Source organism: Myxocyprinus asiaticus, chromosome 35 (genome assembly GCF_019703515.2).
Source record: "Myxocyprinus asiaticus isolate MX2 ecotype Aquarium Trade chromosome 35, UBuf_Myxa_2, whole genome shotgun sequence".
Lineage (NCBI taxonomy): Eukaryota > Metazoa > Chordata > Actinopteri > Cypriniformes > Catostomidae > Myxocyprinus > Myxocyprinus asiaticus.
Window position 1 is genome coordinate 1,904,913 of NC_059378.1, and position 22,637 is coordinate 1,927,549.

A 22,637-nucleotide genomic window follows, 5' to 3' on the forward strand; every position below is an offset into this window, starting at 1 on the left:
ACACCAGACAGGGGAAACAGCACTGCGGGGACAATCCAACGAGAGAGAGAGAGAGAGAGAGAGAGAGAGAGAGAGAGAGGAAAAGAAAGGATGGGGTCACAAAGGCTGCAAGAAGAAAAAGAGAGAATTGCCTCATTGAGTATTGAGAAAGGGCTGCTCTTCCCTGCGTTCCAGAGGCATGGCTTTGTTGTACTAGTACAAATATCAATTTCTGATCAAAAACACAATTACTGATTTCTGTAACTGCATTTTCTTACTAGTTTAAATATACTACTTAGTAGTAAAAAAAAAAAAAAAAAATTTGATATCAATAATTAAATAAAGAAGTGCATTTAAACCAGTAAGAAATAAATTATGGATATCTGTAATTGTTTTTTTGAACAGGAGTAATTGACAGATAGTTGTGAAACTACTTGTGAAATTGCAGTTACAGAAATCTGTTTTTCACTAGTTACATTTACATTTATTCATTTGGCAGACGCTTTTATCCAAAGCGACTTACAAGAGAGGAAAACATAAGCAAATCATCTTAGGAGACAGTGGTACGAAAAGTGCTGTATCACAAAGTATCACTAGCATCATAATAGTATTCAAAACAGAATAAAGTGCAACAGAAATTAAAAAAAAAATAAAAAATTTAATGACTGGTTAAGTGCTCATGGAAAATATGTGTTTTTAGTCGTTTTCTAAAGACAGAAAGTGAGTCAGCTTCACGGATGGAGTTGGGAAGGTCATTCCACCAACGTGGTATGATGAAGCTGAAAGTCCGGGAAAGTGTTTTGGTGCCTCTTTGTGTTGGTACAACAAGGCGACGTTCCTTAGCCGACCGCAGGCTTCTAGTGGGCGCGTAGCTCTGCAGAAATGATTTTAGGTATGTTGGAGCAGACCCAGTAACTGTTCTGTATGCCAGCATTAGAGCCTTGAATTTGATACGTGCATCATCCGGCAGCCAGCGGAAAGAGACAAGGAGTGGTGTAACGTGCATAGTTGAAAATGTATTTTTGGGGGGTATTTCCACTAGTAATTACAGCATTTTTTAATATCAAGAGTTAGCATTTTAACAGTGAAAATGCAATTGTAGATATCTATAATTCATATCCTGCACATTTTAAATACCAAAAGGGATAGTCTCACATTCATTTCTGTAATCCTTGTTCGCATCATGTGAAAGACTGAAAGTTGAATGATTGGGTCCCACTTTATATTAGGTGTCTTTAACTATGTACTAACATTAAAATCCATACAATACAATGCACTTATTATGTAACTACATAATGTTCTGCAAAAATCTCACAAGATTCTTATTTGCTGCTACTGAGGTACAGCTACAGGTAGGTTAAGGTTAGGGTTTATTTTAGGGTTAGGTGTAACTACAGATGTGATTAAATGCAGGTACTTTAAATGTAAGTACAATGCAACAACACGTATGAACATAAGAAGTACATTGTAGTAAATGCTTTAATACATAGTAGTTTAAGATACTTAATAGAAAATGGGTCTAGCGTTATATATCACATAATGTAAAGTTGTGAGATTGTACTTTCAAAACAGCGTGTATTTTAACATTTGTCCTAATGCCAATGCCTTGCATGTAGAGTTTCTTTGCAAATGTTTGACTGTAACCCCCCCCGAATCGGTCATGTCAGTAATTTTTATGGACCATTTACAGACTGTGCGTTCCCGCGCCAGTAAAAATTACAACATGTTTTACCTACTATAAAACGGCCTGTAAAAATAACCCCTGGTAATATTAATCTAGTGCGAATTGACATGTTAACAAAAAGCCCATAAATTGCCCTTTCTAGCAATTGAGCCCTTTTAAATATCGCTGTTTCTTAAGTTCTCCGAGAGCCTGAAATAGATGTTGGTCAAGAGAAAACATCAGAAAATGTAAGACGCGCTTCACAACTTCAGATAATGATGGCTGTTGCGTTTGGACCGATGCATGTATTTCTCAAGCTCTTTATGCTGTCGAGTGTTTATTTACCCACGCAAAAGAGAAACGAGCAGTTTTTGATTATGATTTGAGCAGAGTGAGTGCAGGAAATTGTGTTGAGCCTCGCGTTTCAGAACATAAAAATACATAATGTGTGAAGGGATTTTCCATATTTTAATTCAAGAGTAATATAAGATTAGAGGCTTGATCATTTCACCAGTTCTGTTGTATTTAGCCAGATATTCCAATCAGTTTCTTCTAATAATCACAGATAGAATATATGCTGATGTTTAATATTTCCTGCATAATTAATCAGCACAGTATACATTTTCTAATAGGTCAGTTACGTGTGACAGCAGTGTGTAAATGCTGTAGACACACCCGTCTCTGCAATTTTACAGATGTCGCTTATCCTGTGTGAATCGACTGTAAACATTACAGATGTCTGCAGTAATAATAACTTTATGGACATATGTCCGTAAAACTAACCCTTCCAAATAGAGTAACAGAAACCTTTTCCACTGCTCTGGAATTCCAGTGACTGTAGGATGTGACAGCCAAAAAAGTGTATTAAAAAAAAATAGAGAGAGAGAGAGAGAGAGAGAGAGAGAGAGAGGGAGAGAGAGATGGAAAACGAGTGTGTCCTAGATTAGGACAGTCAAGCATTTGGAAAGTGTCTGATTCATTGAGCTTATGGTGCAACGAAGGTTAAGTGAGATGTAGAAGGTGTGTGTGTGTGTGTGTGTGTGTGTGGTGTGTGAAAGCCCATCATTCTCAGAGTTTTGCACTGGGCCACCAGGACACAATTAATCCAGTGAGAAATGTATTTATTTATGCCTGTGAGCCACACAGAGCTTCACACAGGGTGAGTCAACATGCAGCTTCAACACACACACACATGCGTTTTTTTAAAGACCTTATAAACGTTGGCAAAATTTGCTTTCAGGGGAAATACGCATTTAAAATCTGCATCTTTGAAATAAAAAGACAAATGCTTTCTAGAACGAGAACGCACTCTCCCTAACATCTGATCAGAGTGTTTGGGTGAATTCCAATTCAAAGTGATCTATGCCCTACTCTCTATCAAGGACAGAGTCCTTAATGTGGGCACTCTGAAGGGAGCATGGCATTACATTTTAAATGTACCCTTCACTAAAAGTCTTGTGAAAGTTCCCTTTGTTTGTCTTTCTTTTGTTTGGAACGACACTTCGAGTGGCATCCCCTTCCCGAAGTGCCCTTCAAGGGTGCAAAAATGCTGTTTGGAAAACACCCTTTGTGTTCTAACTGTCACTGATGATGCCTTCGCAGGGCACTTTGAAGGGAGCACAATCCATGCCGTAAGGTGATTCCAAACAGAATTTCCAATAAGAATGACTTTAAAAAGTGTCCTGCATACGTCAACAGACCAAAAAATTAAAACTGCACTTGTCAAGGCACTTCAAAGGGACTTTAGGACTGAATTACACTACAAAATTTTAAAGGGGTCATGACATAAGGAATACAATTTTCCTTAATGTTTTGACATATATGAGGTCATTGTACTATAAAAATCATATTCTAAGTTTCAGAACTGAAAACGTCCTCCTTAATAGAAAAAGAGCATTTATTTAAACCAAGCCGAAAAAACATCTCGTTTGGAATTTGTGTAAATACATCTGCATATGACTGCCTCTTCAGCAAGCTATCAACGCCTATTTTTCCATCATTGCACCCTTGGCCCACCCACTGGTGCTCAGTCAGTCACACAGGTGAAGAGGAGAGAGATGGGCCTGTCATGGGAGATTCATCCAAAGGGGACTTACACAGGACAACTTCATGTGCCTGTTTGGATTTAAATGTTTTTCTACATAAACATGCACTAGACGAACAGCTTTGACCATTATCATGCATCTCGCGATGCTTTTAAAAATGCGATGTCAAGTTATAACTCTAAAAAGGATCCACCATTGTGTTTCATTCAGCTGTGATGTCTTGCTGTTGTGCTGTTCTGAAGGCGTCCTGTACCATTTTTGTACCCATCTGTGCTATTTTTAACTGTTGGTCTTTTATAAACATGCAATGGATGTCTTTGATTGTTTTGATGCATTTCCGGCAATGTGTGCCACGTTTTAAGAGTGGTACAAGCGCAACTTTTAAAAACGCATCTCATTCTGCTGCTGCCGATGACTGGGAGAAACACATGCAGTCCTGTGTGTAAACAAACATGGAAAATGTGATATGTGAAGACCAGTGTCTCTTCTTTGGCCTGTTGAAGCCAGATGATGCACCCAACATCACCGTGTTTTGTATTACGTTTGTGTATTCAGAAGATTTCAGCATGGATTGCTTGTGAAACAGTCACAATATGATTCAAGCTTTGCAAATTAACTGTTATTGAAAGATGGGGCAGTTCAAATTGGACTATTGGACAATAAAAATTAAGTAATCAATTTTATTCACAAATGTTTTTTTAATGTCATGACTGACTGTTTGATAGTTTATGCTGTGCTTAAGTGAACAGTATGATACATTTGGATATGTTTGGTGTAAGTTGTGTTAACCCTGAAATGTAGTTTTATAATGTTGTGTAGAGTTTGTTCATTTTCTTCGGATTGAATTTCAAATATGGCTGTGTTGGAAGAGCTGCATGATGTTAGCCAATCACAACAGTGGGCATTTACATTGAAGTCTTAAAAGGCCAGACAGCTTAAAACCAAGCGTTTCAGACAGAGGGCCAGAGACAGGGTGGAAAATTATTATGTATGATTAAATTATGACTTTTTGGTGCAAAAAAAAAACTTTACTAAAATTATAAGTGGACCTCAGGGAAAATAATAAAATGATGACCCCTTTAAAATACAGTACTAGGCATCACACACTTACCGACTTTGAAAATCGTTACCGACAAAAACTGGGGATCCCCCACTAACTGACTATCACGTTGATCCTATCCAATCTGATCCAATCACCAACGTACGCAGAAACACAAGCCCTCCTGTTCTAGGAGATGCCCGATGGATGTAAACAAACATGTAGATGAGAAATGGCTGTTGTTGTTACTCCTGCTACTCTGTGTACCGAGAAAAAAAATGGAGAAAGCGCATGTGGTCTTTGGTGGAAAGACACGGCCAGTACGACCTCTAGAGACTGTGACGTGAGTTAGAGGTGAGTGGCGTTAGAAGTTAAGCTCCACTTTGAGTTCTTGTTCGCCAAGCACATCTCCATTTCTTGAGTGTTGAAGCCTTGTGCGTTTTTTATTTCCATTTTCAGATTTGAGTCACGAGCATCATACACTACGTGATTTACTCTGTAGTCATGGATAGGCAGCACAAAAATATCAAACAGGTTTGTTATTTCTGACTAGATGGAATCATATTCGGAGGGTTAGAAATTGGAGTCGGTACCCATCATATACTATGCAATTTTCTGTGAAAGTGGCCAAATGGCCCACAATCTGCAGACTGGAGCCAACAAGCACTGACTCGAAAATTGGTGCTAAAATTGGTGTTAAAGTTGTGTAGTGCAATTCACCCTTTAGACATTATTTAGTATGTTTATTAAGCTGATATTCCTCGTGGGGACTGTTGGCTTCTCTACACTATGTAGCTGAAGTGCCATACCAAATACCTGATTAACAATACCTCATCTATGTTCACACAGACACCTAGAGAGAGAAGGGAACTCAGTTGTGGGGAAAACAGAACTGACTGAAGGGGCACTAGCAGGAAAACATCAGTAGAGAAGTCATCGTCCCCATGCACTATATCTGGGGCTGGAGGCAGGTAATAGGATGCTGTAATCATAAAGACGGGGTGGGAAGCCACAGGAGCATCTTCCATTCAGAGAGAGAGAGAGGAAAGACTTTCTATCAGACACGGACTTCCACCTGAAAGCTCTGGGTTAGGCAATCTGTGGTCTGGATAAAGTGAGAAAGCTGAACATGAGACTGTAAAGACCAGAGAGAGAGAGAGAGAGAGTGAGAGAGAGAGAGGTGATTGCAATACAAATGGTGACTTAAGACTAGAAATGGGAATCGTAAGGAATAACCATTCTGGTACCTTATGATTCTTACATTTTTTCATTATTCACCAAACAGATAGTCCCGCCCCAAACTCACACCATTGGTTGAGCTAATGTTGCAAAAACACAGTTACAGTGTTTACACTTTTCCGGTTAAACCAACGTATGAGTGGCTTACTTGAAGCTGTACATCAAGCTGGAAGATGGGTATTTTAACATTAAAATGTCACACTTCACCATCATATTATCAACCAGTCAGTAATTACCAGTCTAATCTCATGAAAATTACATGACTTTTTGCAAAATTACATTATGTGGTTCATTAAACGTATCGTGGCAATTCTGAGGTGAAAAGAGAGTTAAATATTCTCCCAAAACAGGTTTTTAAAGTTAATGCTCTGTCGAGTTTTTAATCAGAGCAAAACTGTCGAGTGTCGAGTTTTTAATCAGAGCAAAACTGACCTCCCTTCCCTAAACCTTAAACCTAACCAGTGGTGTCAGAAAAAGCAAATGTGGGGGGCCTGTGTACCTCAGTGGTAAAGACACTGGCTACCACCCCTGGAGTTCGCTAGTTCGAATCCCAGGGTGTGCTGAGTGACTCCAGCCAGTTCTCCTAAGCAACCAAACTGGCCCGGTTGCTAGGGAGGGTAGAGTCACATGGGGTAACCTCCTCGTGGTCGCTATAATGTGGTTCGTTCTTGGTGGGGCACATGGTGAGTTGAGCATGGTTGTCGCGGTGGATGGCGTCCACACGCGCTATGTCTCCGTGGCAATGCGCTCAACAAGCCACGTGATAAGACACACGGATTGACGGTCTCAGACGTGGAGGCAACTGAGATTCATCCTCCGCCACCCGGACTGAGGCGAATCACTACGCGACCACGAGAACTTAAAAAAAAAAAAAAAAAAAGCACATTGGGAATTGGGCATTCCAAATTGGGAGAAAAAGGGGAAAAATCCAAAAAAGAAAAAAAATTCTAGAGCAAATAGTTTTCCTAAAAATGTATGTCCACATATGTGGGCAGCAAGACTAAGTTGTGAAATTTTAAATAATACCAAGCTATAGAAAGTTTTTTGTTGTTGTTTATTATGTTTCCAGGAGTGTTGATTATTTATGTTTTTGACACGTTACAGACATTACATCAGAAATTAGCATAATTAATTCAGATTCAAAGTAATGTCCAGCATCATCCAATCACTGTCAACCATGTTAAAATAAAATGATACATTATAAATTCTGAATCTATGTACTGATTATCATTGTCACATATCTGTCAAACATGTTGAGTGATCCAAACATCATCTGCAGCCTGAAACTGAACTTTTGATCAGATTTTAGGAGTGAATGCACTTAACTGTATAGAGAGCTATAGGATGCTCCCTTGCTCCCTATTTAGTGAATGACTTAACCTCCAGTGTGCTGTCTGTCTGCACTGGTCTCAGAACAGTTTGAAATGCACCTTATTTTCATCCTAACTCTATATAAAGCCTCTGAAAGCAACATTTTCAGCTTTTGCATGAACCCATTAATTCTCAGTGTGATAATGCACAGTGAATACAGGATTTACTAATGTTAATGAATAGAACTGTATTGTACAGTGACATATAACAAAATGTATATTAAAATGAAGCGAAATGACCCACAGATGTGTTCATGTTCAAAGTTATTCAAAATAACTACCATGTTTTGTTTTTTTCCACTTTTGAATGAATAATGTCCCAAAATCCACATATGTGGACATCATGTTTATCAGTGCGCTGACGCGTGAAAAATTAATGCATTTTTTAAAGCAACATATCAAATGAAACTAGAGACCATACTTTTTACACCCAAACAGGTTTCAATGAAAAAACCTAAATATATTCCTTACCAGAGGCACTTTTGTTGGCTTGGTGCCAGTAGAAGTGCTTCACGGAAATCAACACCATGTTTTTGTGTCACATGACTCGATGCACCAGAATTTAACCCTTAAATGCCAGTCTAGAGTGTTGTGAACAGTATTCAGTCAGTTTAAGTTCATTTAAATTATGCGTTGCATAAAGCAAAGCCAAAATACAGCGTCCATGCATGTGGACGTGAGGTAAGTGTTTATGAACTTATTATCTGTCGATTTACTCATGATTTGTGCGAAAGTAAATAAAAAGCAGTTGTTGTTGTTACTCTAGTGTTCATTTCACCAGGATACTGCCATGATACATGTAACTAGCCATGTAAAAATAATTGAGCAAATATGAAGGTATAGTAACGTGATTGTATGAGACTTTGTGAGTCTTTGTGAGTCATTGTGACTGATTCACTAAAAAGAGTCCTTCTCAAATCGGACTGCACTAGTCCTGCTGTTTGTTTTTGTTTTTTTGTTGTTGCGTGCAACCACAAAAATTGTCAACACAATTGAAATAAAAATAAAAAAGGCTTCCTCTCTCATCACATTCTTTTCGGACTGCAAGCTGACATCTCTTTTACTGGGGTGTTGTACATTCAATCGAAATATTTAGAATAAAGACGTTCAACGTCACCTGAATCATTTGGTTCATGTATTATAATTTTTTTAAATGGAAATGGTTCTGAATAATAATCCGTTTTTGATTCCCTAGTTAGGACTTGGAAAAAAATTACAGAATTTTAGTTGATTGGCATTATCAATGCTAATTGATGAATGTTGAGGGATTTGTGACTACAGCGTGTAACTAAGCATTCTTGGATGCAGCCCATCCGTATGCACAACATTCTGGAGGCTAAATTGAATCACATTACATACAAGACAGTCTGTGCCTTGCGGACTACTGCGACAGACCAGATCGTAAAGCTTAATTTCCATCCGTTTAAGTAGATCTGGCATCCAAACTTCATATTTATTTATAAAAGGAAAACACAAAGAAAATAGAGTCTCATTGTTTTCGAGGCTGATCGTAATCATCTCCCATCTGCCAAGTAAGCCATGCGCTCTCAAGAGCAAATGCTGCCTGTGACATCTCTCGGCTTATAATCTGGTTTGGCACTGCTAATAGGTGGGCCAATCCACTTTTCCTTGCATGGTGACCAGAATATCGATCTACAGTCTTCATCCCCTCACACACTCCATCTCACCACTGACCCCAACCAGCAGGATCAAGGGAAGAAGTCACACGACCGATCAAGCGTGACTCTTGGAAAGGCTGAAGGGGTATTGGCTGATCGTATATCTGACAGGCTGAGCAACGAACCGCTTAATTACGTCAGTTATTCATACTTTCTTTGCGCCGAGGGTCAAAGCTAGTGTCTGATGGGTGTCGACAATGGCTGATATTATGCAACGTTGATCATTTAGCATATAACTGACAGATAATTGCCAATATAATAACCTATATAAGAAATTTGAAAAGAAATGTCTCCAATGGCCATAGCAGTAGTACGGGAAGATGGGAGAAAAAAGCCCTCCTTAAGAACAATGTGCATTTACTTTTAAAGGAATAATCGACAGCATTTGTTCAATACAAGTTAAGTTCAGTCGACAGCATTTGAGGAATAATGTTGATTTCCACAAAAATTCATTTCGACTCGTCCCTCCTTTTTATTTAAAAAAAAGCACAAATCTATGTTACATTGAGACACTTACAAACTACACATAATAATAGGTGACACTCTGAAATGTATCATAACTTACAGCTCCTAAAATTACCACACAACAATTGACTAACAGTGGCCACAAAAAACAACAATAACTGCCAGGGCCATTTCTGACCATTTTGGCGCCCTAGGCGAGATTGCGATTGTTGGAGGAGTGTGCAGACGCGGTGGTGTATTAGCGCGGCAACCCTGACATTTGGCGCCCCCCACCCCCCAGCTGGTGGCACCCTAGGCGACCATCTAGTTCGCCTATGCTTAGAAACGGCCCTGATAACAGCATAGTTAATGTCAATCAACAGCAAAAAAAAAAAAAAAAGAACAAAAATAAATAAATAACCCTATAATACTCTGATGGCGTTCTGAATACTTGCAAATCAGCAAAATTGTTTAACATGAAATTGTTCATTCAGTCTGTAACTCTGTTAGGGTAGTTGGGACAACAATTGGAGGGATATTGTTGGTCTAACGTGTTTTTATGTAGATGAAAGTCATTCACATTTCATAGTATCTGTGAAAAAGCTTTTATATATATATATTTACTTATTTATTTATTTTTTGCTTTTCAGCTGCAGTCGCTATCAAAACATAAGGCAATAAAGGGCTGGCCTCATTAAGTAATGAACCAGGACGTCATGACAATGTTATGCTTGCTCTTTCACTGTCTGACTCGTTCTCATGCATTTACATTTGCTGTGACATTCGAATGGCCATTTCTTGGTTTAGTAAGTCTGCGGCCCCTTATTACAGTAGATATACATCACAATGTTCCTTAAGATTTAAAAGCTAAGTGCCATACAATGTCTTATGATAATGAATGTGTCTTTTAATAAGCTTCATTTAGATCATTCTCTCTCAGACATCTGCTTGATCTGCTAATATAACGGCATCAGTCTGCGGGTCAACCGGGTCAGTGTTGAATGAAATTGCTGCTAAGGTCTAATTCTAAAATTTTCTATTATCTATTGAAGTGTGTGAAAGAGATCGATAGTAAATGGGGTGGGCTTTCATCTTTTTTCTGAAATAATAAAGCCGCTTAGAGATAAAAATTCTTGAAAGAAATTAAAGCAGTTCAATGTGAATGCTTTAATGCATTAATTTGTGTCCGTGTTACTGGAGTTAATTTATCTAACGCTGTATAAAGGTTTATCTAATTGCTCCTTATTCGTTCATTCCTGGACTTTCAAATGCAATTATAACGACTTAGTTCCACAGATTCCAGTGTTAAAGTTACTTGTCTCTTGAGAGACCTCAGATTGTTACAAAAATATTGGCACCCTTGGTAAATATGAGTGAAGAAGAGTGTGAAAAAAATCTCCATTGTTTATCCTTTTGATCTTTCATTAAAAAAAAATCACAAAAATGAAATTTTAATTGAAGTAAATATCTCATTATTAAATACATATTTTTCTCCAAAACACATTGGCCCTAATTATTGGTACCCTTTTATTCAATACTTTGTGCAGCCTCCCTTTGCCAAGATAACAGCTCTGAGTCTTCTCTTATAATGCCTAATGAGGTTGGAGAACACCTGGCATGTGATCTGAGATAATTCCTCCATACAGAATCTCTCCAGATCCTTCAAATTCAGAGGTCCATGTTGGTCGACTCCCCTCTTCAGTTCACCCCACAGGTTTTCTATGGGGTTCAGGTCAGGAGACTGGGATGGTCATGGCAGAACCTTAATTTTGTGGTCAGTGAACAATCCAACCAGAGCCCACTGTAAGCTTTCTGACAGAGGCAGCCAGGTTTAGATTTTTTATCTGTTGGTATATGATAGAGTCCATGATGCCATGTATCTGAACAAGATGCCCAGGACCTCTGGCATAAAAACAGCATCACAACATTAAAGATCCACCACGACATTTAACCATGGGCATTGGGTACTTCATCATCTGTGTGTGTGCCAAACCCATCTCTGGTGTTTGTTGCCAAAAATCTCTATATTTGTTTCATCTGACCACAGAACCCGGTCCCATTTGAAGTTCCAGTAGTGTCTGGCAAACTGAAGATGCTTGAGTTTGTTGTTGGATGAGAGCAGAGGCTTTTTTTCTTGAAACCCTCCCAAACAACTTGTGGTGATTTTTTGTGGTAATAATCAACATTATGACATCCTAAACAGACCCAAGTGTGACTGCTGTGCGCATTCTCCATTTCCCTTTTTGATTTGTAACTAGTAGCACCTAATAAACAAGTACAAAAAAAAAAGAAACAAAAATTGATGGCCACATATGTGGACACGGGGACTCGGTTGTGACATTTTAATTAATACCAAGCTATAGAAAGTTAATATTTAATGTTTTATGATGTTTCCAGGAGTGTTGATTATTCATGTTTATGAGACATTACAGACATTACATCATAAATTAGCATAATTAATTCTGATTCAAAGTAATGTCCAGCATCATCCAGTCACTGTCAACCATGTTAAAATAAAATGATACATTATAAATTCTGAATCTATGTACTGATTATCATTGTCACATGTCTGTCAAACATGTTGAGTGATCCAAACATCATCTGCAGCCTGAAACTGAACTTTTGATCAGATTTAAGGAGTGAATGCACTTAACTGCATAGAGAGATATAGGATGCTCCCTTGCTCCCTATTTAGTGAATGACTTAACCGCCAGTGTGCTGTCTGTCTGCACTGGTCTCAGAACAGTTCGAAATGCACCTTATTTTCATCCTAACTCCATATAAAGCAAAATTTCTTAGCTTGTGGATGAACCCATTGATTCTCAATGTGATAATGCACAGTAAATATAGGATTTCTAAAGAAAAAAATGTGCTATAGTACACATTAGTGTACATTGTGTTTAGCAACGTGGCGTTTCGCGATAAATGGCTCAGATTTAAAAAATGGCATATCAAATTCAACTAGAGACTCTTTTGGCTCAAACAGGTTTCCATGTAAAAACTTAATTAGGTTTCTTACCAGATGCAGTTTTGTTGGCGTTTTCCCAAAGACAAACTCCGCTGTGATCAGCGCCATGTTGTTTTGTCACGTGATTCTGTAAGTCAAAAGTTTAACCATTTACTGACAGCACAGAGTCTCCTGAACTGAGATCAGTCGGTTTAAATGAATTTAAATTATGCGTTGTGCATAGCGAAGCCAAAAAACAATGTCCACGCATGTGTACGAGGGGTCAGACGAGGTTAAACAACTTCTTTCTCTCTCTCATTTTCATAATGTTTAAACTATCTGGTCCAACTGTAGAAAGAAATTAATTGTAATCATCCCCAATAGAAATGCTTGAGAATGACTTGGGGGGTGGGGGGGCATTCAAGATCTGAGGTATGCCACTGCAACACAATTCAATCCCTCAGGAAGTTGGCAGAGTGAGGACACAAGTATCAATGAGAGCCAAATATACACTGAGTCACAGACCCTGAAATGGGCTGCTGGACCCACCCCAACCCCCCTCTTCTCTTTGCTTCTCTCCAGGCTTTTGTTCTGTTGAGCAGCTGCGTTTGTCGGGCTTCACTGAGTGTATTTCTGAGCCGCAACTAATGGAAGAGAGACCAAATATGTTAGCTTCATCACAGATGAAAATAAACCTGAACATTATGGGCTAAACACAACCATGTCAATGTTTCACACTTGCTACAGTTATGACACATTTATTCTACTTTGCAGTGAAAAAAAGCAGATATGTGAATGAGTGCATAGCTTCTTGACAATGGTTGCAGATACAGTATATTTTAAACCTAAGTAAATTCTTATTTTCTTCTTACCCATCTAACCATCTCTCTTCTCTCTCTCTTCGTCTAACTCCTCCTATCTGCCCTTTTTTTTCTGCACTGTCTCTGAATAAAAATGAAGAGTGCATCCGAGGGTTCTCCGATGCTCCTGCCATCTGTCCAGGGGCTCAGAATTACACCCCAATATCTTCATAACTCACTCACACACATACAAACACACAGAGCGCCACACAAGCCGAGACAGCGGCCAATGACATCTGAAGGTCTCAGGCTTTAGCCGCAGGACTTGATGATCAGACTGACTGATGTGAGTTTTAAACGCCAGTGCAATGAACTCTCTGGTAATAGAGCGAGAGAGAGAGAGAGAGAGAATGACGAGTAAAAGAGGAAGAGTGAATGTTAAGAAGGGAGGGAGGCAGCTAAGTGAATTGCTATATTTGGAATAGCATACTAACATTTCAGCACTACAGAGAATGTTTTCACTACATTTTCTGTATGCATAGAATACCCCAATGACCTACTACTTTTGCCCAAATGTGTAGTATACAATAAAGTACATATGATCTCTCACGATGCAGTGTGCTTCAATGTCCATTTCCAGTGTGATGAATGAACCGGAAGCAATACCGTTATTTTTTACATCTCTTTCTTGACTCATTATTTAAGACATTTTTACACAAAGTTGGATTATAACTTTCAGAAATATTAAACTTGCAATGTCACAAGTTTTTCAATGTCACGCTTTCGTTTCCAGACATATCAATCAAATCAAATCAAATCAAATCAAATCACTTTATTGTCACACAGCCATATACACAAGTGCAATGGTGTGTGAAATTCTTGAGTGCACCTCCTCTCTGTAGGCTGTTTCATCATTGTCAGTGATCAGACCTACCATCGTCGTGTCATCAGCAAACTTACTGATGGCATTGGAGCTATGTGTTGCCACACAGTCATGTGTGTACAAGGAATACAGGAGTGGGCTGAGAACACAGCCCTGTGGGGCACCAGTGTTGAGGGTCAGTGATGAGGAGATGTTGCTGCCTATTCTAACCACCTGGCGTCTGCTTGACAGGAAGTCCAGGATCCAGCTGCACAGCGAGCTGTTTAAGCCCAGAGCCCAGAGTTTCTCATCTAGCTTGGAGGGCACTATGGTATTGAATGCTGAGCTGTAGTCTACAAACAGCATTCTCACATAAGTGTTCCTTTTTTCCAGGTGGGAGAGAGTAGTGTGTAGTGTAGATGCAATGGCATCATTAGTGGAGCGGTTGTTGCGGTAAGCAAACTGCAGCGGGTCAAGAGAGAGAGGCAGCACAGAGCAGATGTAATCTCTGATTAGTCTCTCAAAGCATTTGCTGATGATGGGGGTCAGAGCAACAGGATGCCAGTCATTTAAGCAAGTTATTTTTGATTGTTTTGGAACAGGCACAATGGTGGATGTTTTAAAGCATGTGGGGGCTACAAGGGAAAGATTGAAAATGTCTGTAAAAATACCAGCCAGCTGGTTCGCGCACGCTCTGATGACGCGGCCCGGAATGCCGTCTGAGAATATATAAAACTATTGATTTTAGGTTGTTGATTATAAGTATAGAAACAATATATTTTATGTTTATTGCAAAATATTCCTATATGTACAAATACCTGTATATAAGTAGTTTAAGGGTGAAGAGAGACCGACAGTGCGTTATGGTCGCCCTGAGTTTCACGGTTTTTGTTGGGCGCAGTTCTCTGATTGGTGGTTCTTTCTCTGCTGTACCATGGGTAATGTAGATGTTTACCATGAATTCTGCTATCAAACATGATTTTTAAACAATGAAGTTAAAATAACACACCCAGAGCTCGTGGTAGGTCTGTCTTTAAAGAGATATAAGTTATCGCACTTCCAGAACCAGACTGTTGCACTCTATTGTTTCACTTAAGCTGTGTCCCAAATGATGCAGTATACACTGTGCAGCTGGCCAACTAGTGCATTAATTTTCAAAGTGTAGTATCATCCCCCTATCATGGAACACTAAGAGTTTTTTTACAACACTGATGCATTCTCTGTTTTTCAAACGCACGTAATGTGTTGCCGCTAGCTTTAACATGTTAGCCAACCTCAGTCAAATAGTGCACAAGTATGTGATTTGGGAAGTAGCTTTACTATTTAAAAAATACTAGGCAGTCTATAGTAAATATTCAGTAAGTAGTAAGCTAGTACTCCATTACAAACTTAGCCAATGAGAGAGAAAGAGAGACTCTCAGGTGATGGAGAAGGGAGGTATCAAAGTGAGAAAACGTTTCAGAGAAATGGAAGGAGAGTAAGAGAGGACGAGAGCTGCAGACCATTCCCTGGCTAAGAGGAAAAGAGAGAAAAAAAGGTTTCCTCCATCTGAGATAGGCAACATTTGGTGCAGAGATAGAGAATCTTAAGATGGGCCGAGGATGTGACTTTCTATCTGAGGGCTGATTATAGAGCTATCGGAAATTTGCTGGGGAATTGTGTTCTGTCTGTGCTCGCGGCTTAAGCACTTGTCAATTTCATTCCTCTACGGCAAACGATTACTTACAGACCTCTCCGACAGCAAGCTAATGGGCTCCTCAGATCTTGGCAGAGATTAGATGGTAGGACAGTACGAGAGATGGAGCAGGGGCTAAGAGGACATTTCTAAGGGAAATTACGCAAATGACCTTGCTCTACTTATCATTGCGCCGCTTGCCAGGAATGTTGACGCTCACCTTGAAAATTACTAATGATCAAAAACTCTCTTGAACCTGGTACACTGGTGTTGTTTTATATTCCTCAAGTCAAACGAGAGGGGAAAGAAATCTAGGTAAAAGAAGTACTGGAAGTAAAACACATCTTCCGTCTTAATATCCACTCCTCAGGTCATTACTAAATTTAAAGGGATTTTTTGGCGGGTTAAATGCAAGTTACACTCTATCAACCGATGCATGGTTGCCCCATAGACGTCCATTGTAAATGCATAACATATGCAGTAAATAGAGCTTACCTTGTATATTCCTTTAAATCATTTAAACAGGATTCATAACAATACTTGAACAATAACAATACAACATATTTTTTCTATTCTTTGACTGAGCAAACTAGTCTAGAAGCAAATAAACATTCACTTTAAAAAACATATGACATTCTCCGATTTTCTCTATCTTTGTGTGGTTCTCATTAAAAAGTTCTCTCTGTTTCTCTCTAACTGCCATCAGACTCTCAGTAAATGCAAGCAGTTTAATTACCAGACTGATTCAGACTGTGTCTCAGCGCTAGAGTCAATTCTCATCTACTTAAAATGCCACCATGTACATGGATTTTCATATGTGCATTTGGTTGTGATTGTAATAATAAGAGGGGGAAACCTTAGAACTACAACCGCAATCATACTAGAGCAACATTACAAGATTAGATGACCGGCAGACATTCCTAAATCATGCTATTTAGCTAAAATGAATGTAGTGTATGAAAGGGACACAAGAGTTATTAACACCAGTTCTCTCATGGCTGTTGGCCACCGAAAGATCGGGAACTTTATTAAGAGCAGGCCACTCACACGATTTATTTATTGAATTCTGTGTTCTTTTCAGTGCCTTACAGCAAAAAGAGTGAAAGGGAGTCTCTTCCCGTCTACCTGCTCATAAATAGCGAGAATGTTTTCTGAGCTATAAACGTTCAAGGTTACAAATGCAGGATGCAGAATGCAGGATGCACAGAGTCATACCGATGACGGGAAACTCAATGAAACTGAATGCATCACATTTTATAAAGCAGAGTGTTTTCAGAAATATGAGTTACTCCACACAGTATGTTAGGAACATATATTCTGCACCCTATATACACAGTTTATAAATGTAACATTTAAATATATAAAAATATAATTCTTAATGATTATATACTGATTATCGATGAATCTCACTAAACCTGTCAAGAACGTTTCCAGGTCATATTTCAGCCCATCAAAAGAAAGATCTTCATTAAACTCACAAGTATAGACAAACACAGTGTGCTTAAGCTAACAACACACAAACAATTATAATCTTTCATTTCTTTATTGAACACATCCCATTAAACATTCACAGTGCTGTGGAAAATGTAAGTGAACCCTTGGATTTAATAACTGGTCGATCCTCCTTTGGCAGCAATAACCTCAACCAAGCGTTTCCGGTTAGCTGCGGAATAGACCTGCACATCGTTCAGAAGAAGTTTTGGACCATTCTTCCTTACAGAACTGCTTCAGCTCAGCCATATTCTTAGGATGTCTGGTGTGAATGGCTCTCTTAAGGTCATTCCACAGCATCTCTATTGAGTTAAGGTCTGGACTCTGACTGGGACACTCCAAAATGTGAATTTTCTTTTCTTTTTTTGAAGCCATTCTGTAGTGGGTTTACTTTGATGTTTAGGGTCATTGTCCTGCTGCATCATCCAGCTTCAGCTGGTGCACAGCCACCCTGACATTATAATTGTTTGTTTGTTAGCTTAAGCACAATGTGTTTGTCTATACTTGTGATTTTGATGAAGAGCACATTTTATGACCAATTAATGCCTAAAACCAGCTAATTTCAAAGGGTTCACATACTTTTTCTTTCCACTGTACACACACACACACACACACACACACATATATATATATATATATACAGTATATATTGCTTAAAAATTTTTAAGTCATTTTTATTTGTATAGCACTTTTCACAACACACATCGTTTCAAAGCAGCTTTACAGGAAATCATGCATTAACAGAAAATGATCACAGCGGACTTTGTGTTTGGTTGAAACACCCACAAAACTACATCTGGTAAGAAACATCTTTCATCCGATATGCCATTTTAAAAATTTGAGCTATTTATCGCGAAACACCACACTGATAAACACAATGTTCACTGATGTGTACTATAGCACATTTTTACCTTAGAAATCCTGTATTCACCGTGCATTATCACACTGAGAATCAATGGGTTCATCTAAAAGCTGGAAAATGTGTCTTTCAGAGGCTTTATATGAAGTTAGGATGAAAATAAGATGCATTTCAAACTGTTCTGAGACCAGTGCAGACAGACAGCACACTGGAGGTTAAGTCATTCACTAAATAGGGAGCAAGGGAGCATCCTATAGCTCTCTATACAGCTAAGTGCATTCAATCCTAATATATATACAGTATACAGTACAGTGTATATACATATATATATATATATATATATATATATATATATATATATATATTCCATTTTGGATTGAAATGTGACCTGATCATGAGATTACTCTTAAATATGGGTCACTGACAAATAAGGTTGTCCGAGGTGATACAAATTATAAATCTTTTCAAAATCAAGTTTAAAAGACGTTGCACATTCGTAGAAATTTCATCTTTAAGTCTATGTTGGTTTCACAAATTTTTTTTTTCCCCAATTTGGAATTCCCAATGCGCTCTAAGTCCTCGTGGTGGCGTTGTGACTCACCTCAATCCGGTTGGCAGAGGACGAATCTCAGTTGCCTCCACGTCTGAGACCATCAGTCTGCGCATCTTATCACGTGGCTTGTTGAGTGCGTTACCGCGGAGACCTAGCGCGTGTGGAGGCTTCACGCTATTCTCCGCGGCATCCACGCACAACTCACCACGTGCCCCACTGAGAGCGAGAACCACATTATAGCGACCACGAGGAGGTTACCCCATGTGACTCTACCCTCCCTAGCAACCGGGCCAATTTGGTTGCTTAGGAGACCTGGCTGGAGTCACTCAGCACGCCCTGGATTCGAACTCGTTACTCCAGGTGTGATAGTCAGCGTCAGTACTCGCTGAGATACCCAGACCCCCGGTTTCACACATTTAAGTATATATATATATATATTTATATTTAATGACTTTAAAAAATGTAATGTGGTGTAACCTGAAGTAAAAGGTATTAAAATACTTAACTTGTGTACACAACTTTTCAAACATATTTTTGGAGATGAAAAATATTTTTTAACGAATTTAGTGCATTTTTGAGTCAAGAATATTAAGAAGTTTTCTCAGGGTTACACCAAATGACCTGAACAAAATGTGTCAAAATATTGATCATTAAAGATGTAATGATTTTTTTTTTTCTTTTACTGTCAGTATTTTTTGTTTTATTTTATAAAACAAAAAATGTTGTGTTGTGTTAACTACATTTGTAATGTATTTTTGGACAAACGTCACTGACCCATATTCTATTTAAATAACTGCGCTGCTTATTATGCTGTGAATATTCAATAAATTAAATGACTCAACCAATAACTCATTGTATTACTGGTGAAGCTTGATCTTAGTGAAAGGTTTCAATTTGAAATATACGTTGTAGCATATTTAGCTCAACGTAATCAGTTTTCTCACTGGAGTGAGTTAAATGTTTAGACCTGAAATATTTAATCTTGTCTTGCACAAAATCCATCTTTTCCCTCATAATTGTACTTTTTCAGTCAAACCTGTCTCGTTCACTGCTAATTTGTCTTCTCTCGACCGTCAACCACCAATCTGCCACAAGGAGAGGAAGCTTTTTAATGTCTTTCGTGCGGACAACCCACTTTACAACTCATGCATGAGCTCGTGTGGGATTGGAGATCGATGAATACTCGCTAGCCTCACCATCTGGTCCCAGTTTGTTTTCTTAGCAAATGAAGCTAATTAGTGGGTACGGTAATGACTTTCAGGTCTGTGGGTTGGTTTGTGTTTCAAGCTCCACCCGTGCTATTCCAGACTGACTGCTTTGGATGGTTGCACCACCTTCATGCCCTCCTGTGGCGCTAATGAAATCACCTTTAGTGCTTTAGCTCCTCAAAGGAGGCGGTGGAAGATAAAGGTGGACATCTGAGCACTTCACTATATTACTGTGTTCAGTTACAGGTCATGGATTTGCTCTTCAGAGTGACTTCTGTTGATGGAGAATTCGGTTTTAGATGGGTCAGGCTTTGGAACTCGGCAAAAGAACATTATTCACTGGGGGGGTGGGGGGTTTGCGTCAAAGCTACAAATTACTTTGTTTTGTTGTCAAGCTTGTAGCATCCTGCCAAATGTCTGTTTAAAAATAACTTTTAAGCAAGTGCTTTTAAGTTCGCAAACTTTCAGAACCGTAATTTCTGTCACCCTAGAGATTGAAGGTTTCGTCCCCCAATTTGACAGCACTTTTCCACAGAGGAGTAAAGAGACGCTAAAAAGAGTGAGTTTAAAAAATTGACAGATTGACGAGAAAACAGATGGAATCAGCACATGTACTTAAACACATTAATTGTTGGCGACGGAGCCAAAGTACTACTCTAAATGCTTGAAGGCAGGCTGCCTCGTTGTTGTGATCCCACAATGATTGTTTACACAAAAACAGCCTTGAATCCCACCCATTGAGGAGGGTAAGTAAAATGGAGCACAATTTCAACACAGCTGAAGTAATCAGGCCAATAAAAGAGACAGCTCTCCATCTGCCTGGCTCAAGAGAACCATTTCTGTGCAGACCGAGAGTGTGCGTGTGGATGTGCGTGGAATTCACTATCTAGTCTAATCGAATCCATGCCTAATCTCTCATAAAGGGCACAAAAACACCCTCAGATACTTGCGTCTTTGCTATCTTTAGTTTTATTCTGTAATACACATCAGTAAGTGCTGATTGCCAACTTGTTGCCAAGGCATTTTCCAGGGCATTATCATCTTTCATTCTGGGGTTCTGATCGAAGTAGGGACAACACCTGACAAATCCATTATACCGAATCACTCTTCACTTTACTGGCATTGAGAACAATGTGCTCATATGCCAAGCCCGCCTGTAATTTCCTCCATTCCAATGTCTTGCAACAAATGCTCATCACTGTGTTTATCAAATCTGCTGCCCTATGTGATCAAAATCATAATCAACTGATATGAGCATCGTGTGATTTACAGATTTTGTGGGTATGTATGGAAATCCATGTGGTCCAAAAGTGTGCTCAGGCCTCGCCGCTCTTCAGTAAGCACACAGCTCGATTCAGTAGGGGTTTGTTTTCCCCGAGGTATGATGGGAGGAGATGTAACAGAAATTCTGCCACACGCTGCTGTAGTGGCTTCAAACGCAGCCGCGATGCACAATTAATTAATGTTGTTATCGCAATGCTGAAGAAACATTTCCTGCATCAAACAAACTCTGCCTGCCGTGATAATTCCCTCAGATTCATCAGGTACTAAATACATCTGTTTATTATTCACCGTTCACATGTTCACAAGCTTCTGTACCTATTACTGTGTTGCATGCTCTTCTGCTGTAAAAGAGTGGAGTGGTGGTGGCGTAGTGGACTAAAGCACTGAACTGGTAATCAGAAGTTTGTTGGTTTGATCCCCACAGCCACCACCATTGTGTCCTTGAGCAAGGCACTTAACTCCAGGTTGCTCCAGGGGTATTGTCCCTGTAATAAGTGCACTGTAAGTCGCTTTGGATAAAAGCATCTGCCAAATGCATAAATGTAAAAGAAGCATTTCACCGCATGATGCTGCATGACTAAAATTAATGTTCGAGTTACAGAAGGGCGACCTATCACCTAATGCATTCTGAACTTTTGTTAATTACAGTTTTCTGTAAAATTGTTTGTTAAATTGCACTGAAAGACATTTAAGAACAATAATGGGAAGTTCAAATTTTACTGATTAATTTCTACACTCGATCACTTGACATCCTTCTCTCAGGAAAAAAAAAAAATATTTTTGCCTATTTTTAAAATGTACACTTTTCAATTTCAGAAAAATATTCCATCCAATTAAATTGTATAATTTTTAACAAAAATAAATTGATAAGCATTTGAATATGTATTTATTATTAATATTATGTATAAATTTTTTGTTAAAGGTTACTCAATTCAATTTGATGTACTGTCATGAAATTTAAATGCGTAAATATTAAAATAGTTTTTATTGTTTAAATTAGATTTATTTGAGAGGCAAAATTGCATTATACAGTATTTTTTGTCCACCCCTTTTCTCCCTAATTTGGAATGCCCAATTCCCAATGCGCTCTAAGTCCTCGTGGTGGTGTAGTGACTCGCCTCAATCCGGGTGGTGGAGGACGAATCTCAGTTACCTCCGCATCTGAGACCGTCAATCCGCACATCTTATCACGTGGCTTGTTGAGCGCGTTACCACGGAGACCTAGTGCGTGTGGAGGCTTCATGCTATTCTCCGCAGCATCCACGCACAACTCACCACATGCCCCCACCGAGAGCGAGAACCACATTATAGCGACCACGAGGAAGTTACCCCATGTGACTCTACCCTCCCTAGCAACCGGGCCAATTTGGTTGCTTAGGAGACCTGGCTGGAGTCACTCAGCACACCCTGGATTCGAATAAGAGTACATTTATAATTTTGTTTTAGGAATGTTAAACAGATATATTCACTGTAAAACGAGAAAAATGCTGATTAAGTAAA